Here is an 8,463-nt window from a genome sequence, read left to right as displayed (position 1 = left end):
ATCTCATGTTAATATGGTGCTGCCTATCCTCTCCCCTAACTCCTCCTATAACGACTCCCCAAAACCTTCACTGCCATAAGAGGAGCACAAATGGGTCACCTTGATACAGTGACATAAGGTCAGAATCCGTGCCAGCAGACAGTTGACACATATGTTTAGTTTCCTGAACAGAATATGATCTGAGCTCTTGTGAATGCCCTATGGACAAATCGAGGTGATCAGCCCATCAGCTTGTTGAATTCATCCTCAGCTGGTGTGAACGGGGGCTCCTTGTAATCTGAATGGATAGACCAGATCACCAGTCTATAAATCCATGGAGTATTGGGTGGCACATCTCTCCCAATACATATACAGATATATGCACCATGACTAGCATGCCTTCCCTTGATTTCCTCGCCATCATTCAATTCTGCAAAAGTTTACTTTGCATACAAACACAATGCAAGTGAAACAAATGGAAGTACTTGTACCCTGCCAGGTAGTGATTGCAATGCCTGCAAAAGAAAGTTCTCATTCACCCAAGAGATAAAGTGTGTGATATAGAGCAGAGCTGTTCCACTGACGGCCGATGGGCAAACTCCAGTCCACAAAGGGATTTGGGGTCTCTGTTCCTAGTCATTTCATACCAGTTGCTTAAGCATCTAAGTGTGGGTTTTCACACTAAAACTCAAATTTAATTCAATTAATTTTTCATGACCCTAAATTACATTTGTACCATATATATTTACAGAAAAAGCATGAATATTTAATATATCAATGATATTATAGTAAGCTTGTGGCCCGTCTGCAGTCCTAAATCTTTTCTGATCCGGAGGACCCTTTGGAAAACTAGTTGAAGAGCCCTGATATATATTAGGGCATAGTTACAGATTATAGTTATTAAAATGAATTTATAGCTCATTCACCATCAATCTGTTCTCAATATCGCAGTCCTCCAGTAATTCAATTATTCCAAACATCAAAATATTGATTTCCATACCAGTCACACAAGTCACAAACAGATTTCTAGTGGGACAGCCTCCCTACAGACGGGGTAGAGACTAACACAATAAGGGAGTTCAAAAATGTTTGGACTACACACAAGGCTAATCCTATATATGAAGTAAATCAGGGATTTAATAGGGTCTGATGTTTCATAACAGATAGGAGAACAGGCTATGGGGGCTAATTAGTTCTTATCTGCTGTCAGTTTCTACGTTTATAATGATCACGGCATTTTTCTTCCTCTAACCGTACACTATATTATTCTTTATTCCAAGATAGGCTATCTTTGGCCATTATCAAAAACCACATGGCAACTTAAGGTGAAAAATGAAAATAGCACTCAGAAGCTCTGCCAACTGGATGTATTATCACACGGACAGACCGAGAATGACTGACATATTGGGGCTTATTATAGGCCAAAGTGGTCATTGTCACACCACATGTTTTTTTCATGTACAGAAGTACCGGAATGAAACGTGAGAAAAAGCCCTATTCTCTATTGCAAATCGCATCTTCTAAACCGCGTCTATAAAAAGTGACAAACCGCCCGGATTGTCTCTGCGTTGGAAGCGGAATGACCTGAGCTGTGCTAACTCCATCCCCGGTCTGATTTATGGGTTTTGCTCTCTCAGCCGAACCCATATTTCAGGCTCCGGAGGTAACGCACGACACCAATCTCACTCCCCTTGAGGTAGCTTGAAGAAAATGTGGTTTGCATAACGGAGCTACGAGAATAGCAGTTTTAGTAAAATATAATGCGAGTTGGAGGCTTCTTTGACAAACCGATGGGATTGGCAGAGCCAGAGTGAAACCACTTCTAAAATAAGCCTTTTCGACTCGGATTGGACATGCGAGAAGGGGTCACAGAATAGCAAAGCGCGCCAGTCCCATCGGAAAGGGTTCTTTAGAAGCGGTTTGTCTCACTTCGGAGCTACGAGAATAGGTCCCAAAGTCTCTTAATGAGATCCTGTAGTTATAGGACCTTCACTCAAGCAAACATCACAGTGTGAGCTTCAAATGTTCATTTCACTAAGAAATAGAGATAAAATACTCTCGTCCCTAATAGAGGTTAATAGAGAAGTTACATTCTAATAGAGGTATATTAGTATTTTATCTGGTTGTGTTAGGACCTGCAAACTGGGTCTGCCTTGATGTGGCTCGCAAGCTTACAATGCTTTGGCCAAAGCGTTAAACTAAATGGCCCTTTTTCAAGAGAATATATAAGTATTTTACTGTGTATTTTTGTCATTTTGGATGTAGTATTGGGCTTCTCTGTCGCTTGTTGCACAGTAATTGTAACACAGAGACCTGTTCTGACAGGCGGCGTCTGTATCATGTTATTAGGTTACTAACACCCCGCAGCCGGGCTCTTCAACTCGTTTTTGCATTATAAAAGGTTTAGGAGCAGAAGGGCCCAAATCTCATTGTCATTTAATTTGGTAAATGAAATATTATATTCAAATATTTTACCAGCATTTATAAAATTTCTACAGGGCAGGGACTTGTGTCTGCACAAACTCTATGCACTGCGCTGCATACACTGTCTGCACAAACTCTATGTACTGCGCTGCAAACACTGTCTGCACAAACTCTATGCACTGCGCTGCATACACTGTCTGCACAAACTCTATGTACTGCGCTGCAAACACTGTCTGCACAAACTCTATGCACTGCGCTGCATACACTGTCTGCACAAACTCTATGTACTGCGCTGCATACACTGTCTGCACTATTCTATGTACTGCGCTGCATACACTGTCTGCACAAACTCTATGCACTGCGCTGCATACACTGTCTGCACAAACTCTATGTACTGCGCTGCATACACTGTCTGCACAAACTCTATGTACTGCGCTGCATACACTGTCTGCACAAACTCTATGTACTGCGCTGCATACACTGTCTGCACAAACTCTATGCACTGCGCTGCATACACTGTCTGCACAAATTCTATGCACTGCGCTGCATACACTGTCTGCACAAACTCTATGCACTGCGCTGCATACACTGTCTGCACAAACTCTATGCACTGCGCTGCATACACTGTCTGCACTATTCTATGTACTGCGCTGCATACACTGTCTGCACAAACTCTATGCACTGCGCTGCATACACTGTCTGCACAAACTCTATGCACTGCGCTGCATACACTGTCTGCACAAACTCTATGCACTGCGCTGCATACACTGTCTGCACTAATTCTATGTACTGCGCTGCATACATTGTCTGCACAAACTCTATGCACTGCGCTGCATACACTGTCTGCACTAATTCTATGTACTGCGCTGCATACATTGTCTGCACTATTCTATGTACTGCGCTGCATACACTGTCTGCACTATTCTATGTACTGCGCTGCATACACTGTCTGCACTATTCTATGTACTGCGCTGCATACACTGTCTGCACAAATTCTATGTACTGCGCTGCATACACTGTCTGCACTATTCAAGAAAAACGTTTTCATTTGGTGGCTTCCCACTATCACGCCTTCAGATGGATTTAACAGCCAACAACAGCTATAGCACTTTGGTGATTAAACCTCTATTCTGCTTTTATGCTTCGAGGCTCTGAGACCAGTTAAATATCCCTACTTTATTTTTAGGTCCTATCAAGTACTCCATCCCACCCGCCAATCCCCCCAGCCCATCCCACCCGCTCATCCTACCCGCCATCCCCAACAGGGAAGCATGTGACGGTCCAGCCTTTGGAAACCACACAACTTCACGGAGAAGTGTAAGGTGATATTGTGCTTCATTAAGTATCTCCTTTGAGAAGGAAGGATATAGAACAGTGTGTTCCCTTCAAACATGTGAGTTATGATACACTTTGGGGTTAAATGTACTTGAGTCAGTATAAAGTATATACAAAGCCTAATAAAATACCCATTTAATTAAGTAGTGATAACATTTAGTAATTAGAAGGTAATAGAATATTGTAGCAGCAGATACTGAATCTCACCCTAATACACATTGTAATTTCTCAGGGGAAGGGTCCTTTTTTCTGTTTTTCTGTATTATAATCCCTCGCATTGTGTGGTCTCATTTGTACAGCGCTGCATACATTGTTGGTGCTATAGAAATAACAATATACAATTTATAGTGACACGACTTGGCAGTGATTGTCTTGGGCTTTTTCCATAGTGCAGGATACGGCGCGAGCTATGCAGCTCACGCGGTAACAAACACTAGGACGCCAATGCATATGCACATGGGCAACAGGGAGAGTAGCGCTTTGCAATACAAACAAGTTTGTATTTGAAGCGTGATGCCGGGAGGAGGAAGCGCAGAAGCTAGCACGACACTGGGAAGAGGAGGAAGCGTGGAAGCTAGCGCGATGCTGGGAGGAGGAAGCTAGCGTACCGCCGGGAGGAGGAGGAAGTGCAGAAGCTAGCATGACCCTGGGAAGAGGAGGAAGCGCGGAAGCTAGCGCAACGCCGGCTGGAGGAAGCGTGGAAGCTAGCGCAACGCCGGGAGGAAGAAGCTAGCGCGACGCCGGGAGGAGGAAGTGAGGAAGCTAGCGCGATGCCAAGAGGAGGAAGCTAGCGCGACGCCGGGAGGAGGAGGAAGCGTGGAAGCTAGCGCGACGCCGGGAGGAGGAGGAAGCGTGGAAGCTAGTGCGACACCGGGAGGAGGAAGCGAGGAAGCTAGCGTGACGCCAGGAGGAGGAGGAAGCGAGGAAGCTAGCGCGACGACTGGAGGAGGAAGCGCGGAAGCTAGCGCGATGCTGGGAGGAGGAAGCGCGGAAGCTAGCGCGACACCGGGAGGAGGAAGCGAGGAAGCTAGCGTGACGCCAGGAGGAGGAGGAAGCGAGGAAGCTAGCGCGACGACTGGAGGAGGAAGCGCGGAAGCTAGCGCGATGCTGGGAGGAGGAAGCGCGGAAGCTAGCGCGACACCGGGAGGAGGAAGCGAGGAAGCTAGCGTGACGCCAGGAGGAGGAGGAAGCGAGGAAGCTAGTGCGACGACTGGAGGAGGAAGCGCGGAAGCTAGCGCGATGCTGGGAGGAGGAAGCGCGGAAGCTAGCGCGACACCGGGAGGAGGAAGCGAGGAAGCTAGCGTGACGCCAGGAGGAGGAGGAAGCGTGGAAGCTAGTGCGACGACTGGAGGAGGAAGCGCGGAAGCTAGCGCGACACCGGGAGGAGGAAGCGAGGAAGCTAGCATGACGCCAGGAGGAGGAGGAAACGCGGAAGCTAGCGCGACACCGGGAGGAGGGCGGCTCAATCAGTGGTTCAGTCATTATGACTGACCCACCTGTGCTGAAGCAGGGATATCCATAAAACATGACCAGTAGGTAGCCCTTAGGACTGGAGTTGTCCGCCCCTGATTTAGGGGTTAATGTCAAAGCAAATTAGGAGAACATTGACACAAACAGCGACATTTTCATCTTGCATCAATGTAAAGATGTACCCACCTCAACATTTCCGGCAACTGGGGTATACTGGGGAAAAGCAACCCTAGCAGTGCCTGTCCGTGGTAAGGTAGTATTGAGCTGGTGTGGCAGCCGTGGCTTTCACCTTCCCCAGCACCTCTGAGGAAGGGCAGCCTGGCTATGTCGGCATGGAAGTTTTTGATCCATTTCTTGACCCAGTTTGTGATTTGGAGCGCGTCACCGCACACAGATTGTAAATAACCAGATGTGTGACATTCTGCGCCTATCAGTCCCGAGTGGCGTCACATTCCCGGGCTAACTATCTGCCAAAGTATCTTTACATTGGATGCAAACACAATCAAACAATGGAGCAATTTTTTTTATCACACCTCCCAATTGTTTTCCTTTAGTAAGTCTCAGCGCCAGACTTTCCCACGTGTAATAAACAGAATCACACAAGGAGAATACGTCCTTATATGAAAATCAGAGCTATTGTCCTCAAAGCTACAAACCACCACACTTTCAAACAATGGGGATGCTCCTTTTAATTCAGTTCCCTGTTAGGACACCACTCCTATCACAAAGAATACATCTTTAACCCTTTCTCCGCCTTCCATTCCCCTTCCACCTAGATTGCGCTCTACTCTACAGAAGAGCGCAGAACGCCATCTCCCCTAGAAAAACGAGCAGTAGCATTATGACGAAGCTGCTACATCACAGGGACCCCTGGAGCGCCAGACTCCATGACGTAGTAACTACATCTCAACTGCACCCAAAGGGTTAAAACAAATTGGGAAGTTCAAGTTTGTATATTAAACACAGAATCCCAGTAGGGCACCGTTTTATGTGCAGTTGACTCCCCAAATATTTCCAAAGACTATATAGATATCTACACTCGATAATATAAAATACCAAGAAGTAGAGGAGGATAGATTGTCTCATAGGACCTTCTTAATAACCCCCCTTCCATGATCTGCTGAAACTAACTTACCTCTTGATGCAGAGACACTGCAGGAGAATAACATTGTGTATCCAAACTTCTTATATACCGTCAGATCTGCTAATACAGCAATATTGATATCTATATTTGGTAAATAATATTAGAAGGCTCCAGCTGTGAAAGCGTTGATGCAATGATTTCACTTCTGTCAGTCACTGGCAGATATGATTAGCTGGTATTTTGATAGAGCCATATGGACAAATCATTTTAAATCATCTCACATTTGCCTAGGTCAAGCCGTTTCCCACATGCTCCCGGACATTCCAGTAGCGTACAAACTCCGGTAATTAAATGTTCGGGCAACAAGGGATTAGCTGAGCAATAAAAGATTTTTCGGGTATTTTCTAAACATATTTCATTTTATATTTCTCATGCATGACGATAGTTGTACCATGTGTAAATGCAACAGTCTTGAATGTGAACAGTCAAATCTCCTTAGACACAAATAATGCTATAAATATGCTATTCTGTAGAAACATTTTTTTTACACTTTTATTTTAATAGTGGTCTTGACTTTAAAAAGTCAATGTGGCACTAAGCTCTCCAGACTATGGAATCAAATATTCCACGTTGGCCCATTTGACAGGAGAGCGAACGCAATGAGACCCATGGACTGTCTTGCTAGGTAGACTAAACATAGATAAATACACCGAAAATCTCCTCTCACATGTTTTTATAGCATAGTAGCTAAGTGTGTAATAGCACGTAATTAGGAATCCCCAAATCCTCCCACGCTGCTCCAAGTTAAGAATACAATCTGGAAAGTACTCTCCATGGAAAAGCGATCAGTCCGTCTCGGACACGATGGAAAAGCGATCAGCGCGTCTCAGACACGATGGAAAAACGATCAGCGCGTCTCAGACACGATGGAAAAACGATCAGCGCGTCTCACAAGGATGTATTTTCCAAGGATATCCATGTTATGCTTCTGTCATTAGACACAGAGAAAGGTTTAGATACATTGAATTGGGTTTATATGTTTAAAGTGTTGTAAGCATTTGTTTTGGGGATATTTTTTTAAGAGTCATAACTGCTTTATACCTTTGTCCCTCGGCCAGGGTTATTGCTTATGTTTTTTATAAGACCTTGTCTAATAACATACAGGACAAGACATGGCTGCCCCTTATCCTCACTAGTTCTCACCCTAGCTTGGTATCCCCGCACCCTTCTTGCACGTGACTTATTCAAAATGTTTTTTTACCTAAACACTGATGATGAGATTATAATTTGACTAAGGCAATGTGTATATATGTAGCCAAGGTTATTGCACCCCCTCCTGCAGTCGATTTAAATCAACATCCCCATCTCCCGTTGATGCGTTGTGAATGACCCGCTGCAATACGCCAGTGGAAGCCATAACGTTTGCCTCATCTGTAAACTAAGACTATCTGCTGAAGATATTTTCTTGACAATTACTAACCGTTATTATCGCTTTCAAATTTCGAGAAAACACAGATTTTGAGACAATATCTAATTTTAACATTAATACTTCCAAATGAGAAGCTTTGAATATAAACATTGACAGTCATACAGAACAATAGGACATCGTAAAATGGAGGCTGAAGTATGGACTGCTCTGTTACTGGTGTGCGGCATTCTAGCGCAAAAAGGGCTACTGTTTAATGCAGTATGAGACCAGACCGAACCAGAGTCTCCAATAAGGGTGTAGGAAAAAGGCACAGGGGCAGTAAATCTGCAGAGCAGCAGAACTGTTATCTCCGAACTGTCCCTTGCCTAGTGACCAAAGACATAACTTAGCCGTGGACACAGTAAAAACACAGAACAGAAAGATATCCCCATGTACACACTAGGCCTAAGACTTATACCTTCTCTCACTCCCGCCTACAAGACATACTTTCTCTCACTCCCGCCTACAGGAATGCACTTTGCGGGGCTCAAAATGACCTTCATCAGATAGCCCAGATCATGTCTACCCACCTGGACAGAATACAAATAAAGGACAGGATAAGGCCTGGATTCTATATGTCCATTAGTCTATCTTTCTATATGTGGCTCTATAGAGGCTGGTTTTCTTCGGCCCAAAAGGAGCAGCTGCTGTCCTCTTTGTTTTTAGTGTATAAAGCACCTTGCGACTTTTTAGAAATGCAGTA

Source organism: Ascaphus truei, chromosome 22, assembly GCF_040206685.1.
Source record: "Ascaphus truei isolate aAscTru1 chromosome 22, aAscTru1.hap1, whole genome shotgun sequence".
Taxonomy (NCBI): domain Eukaryota; kingdom Metazoa; phylum Chordata; class Amphibia; order Anura; family Ascaphidae; genus Ascaphus; species Ascaphus truei.
Note: the sequence above shows the minus strand (reverse complement) of the source record.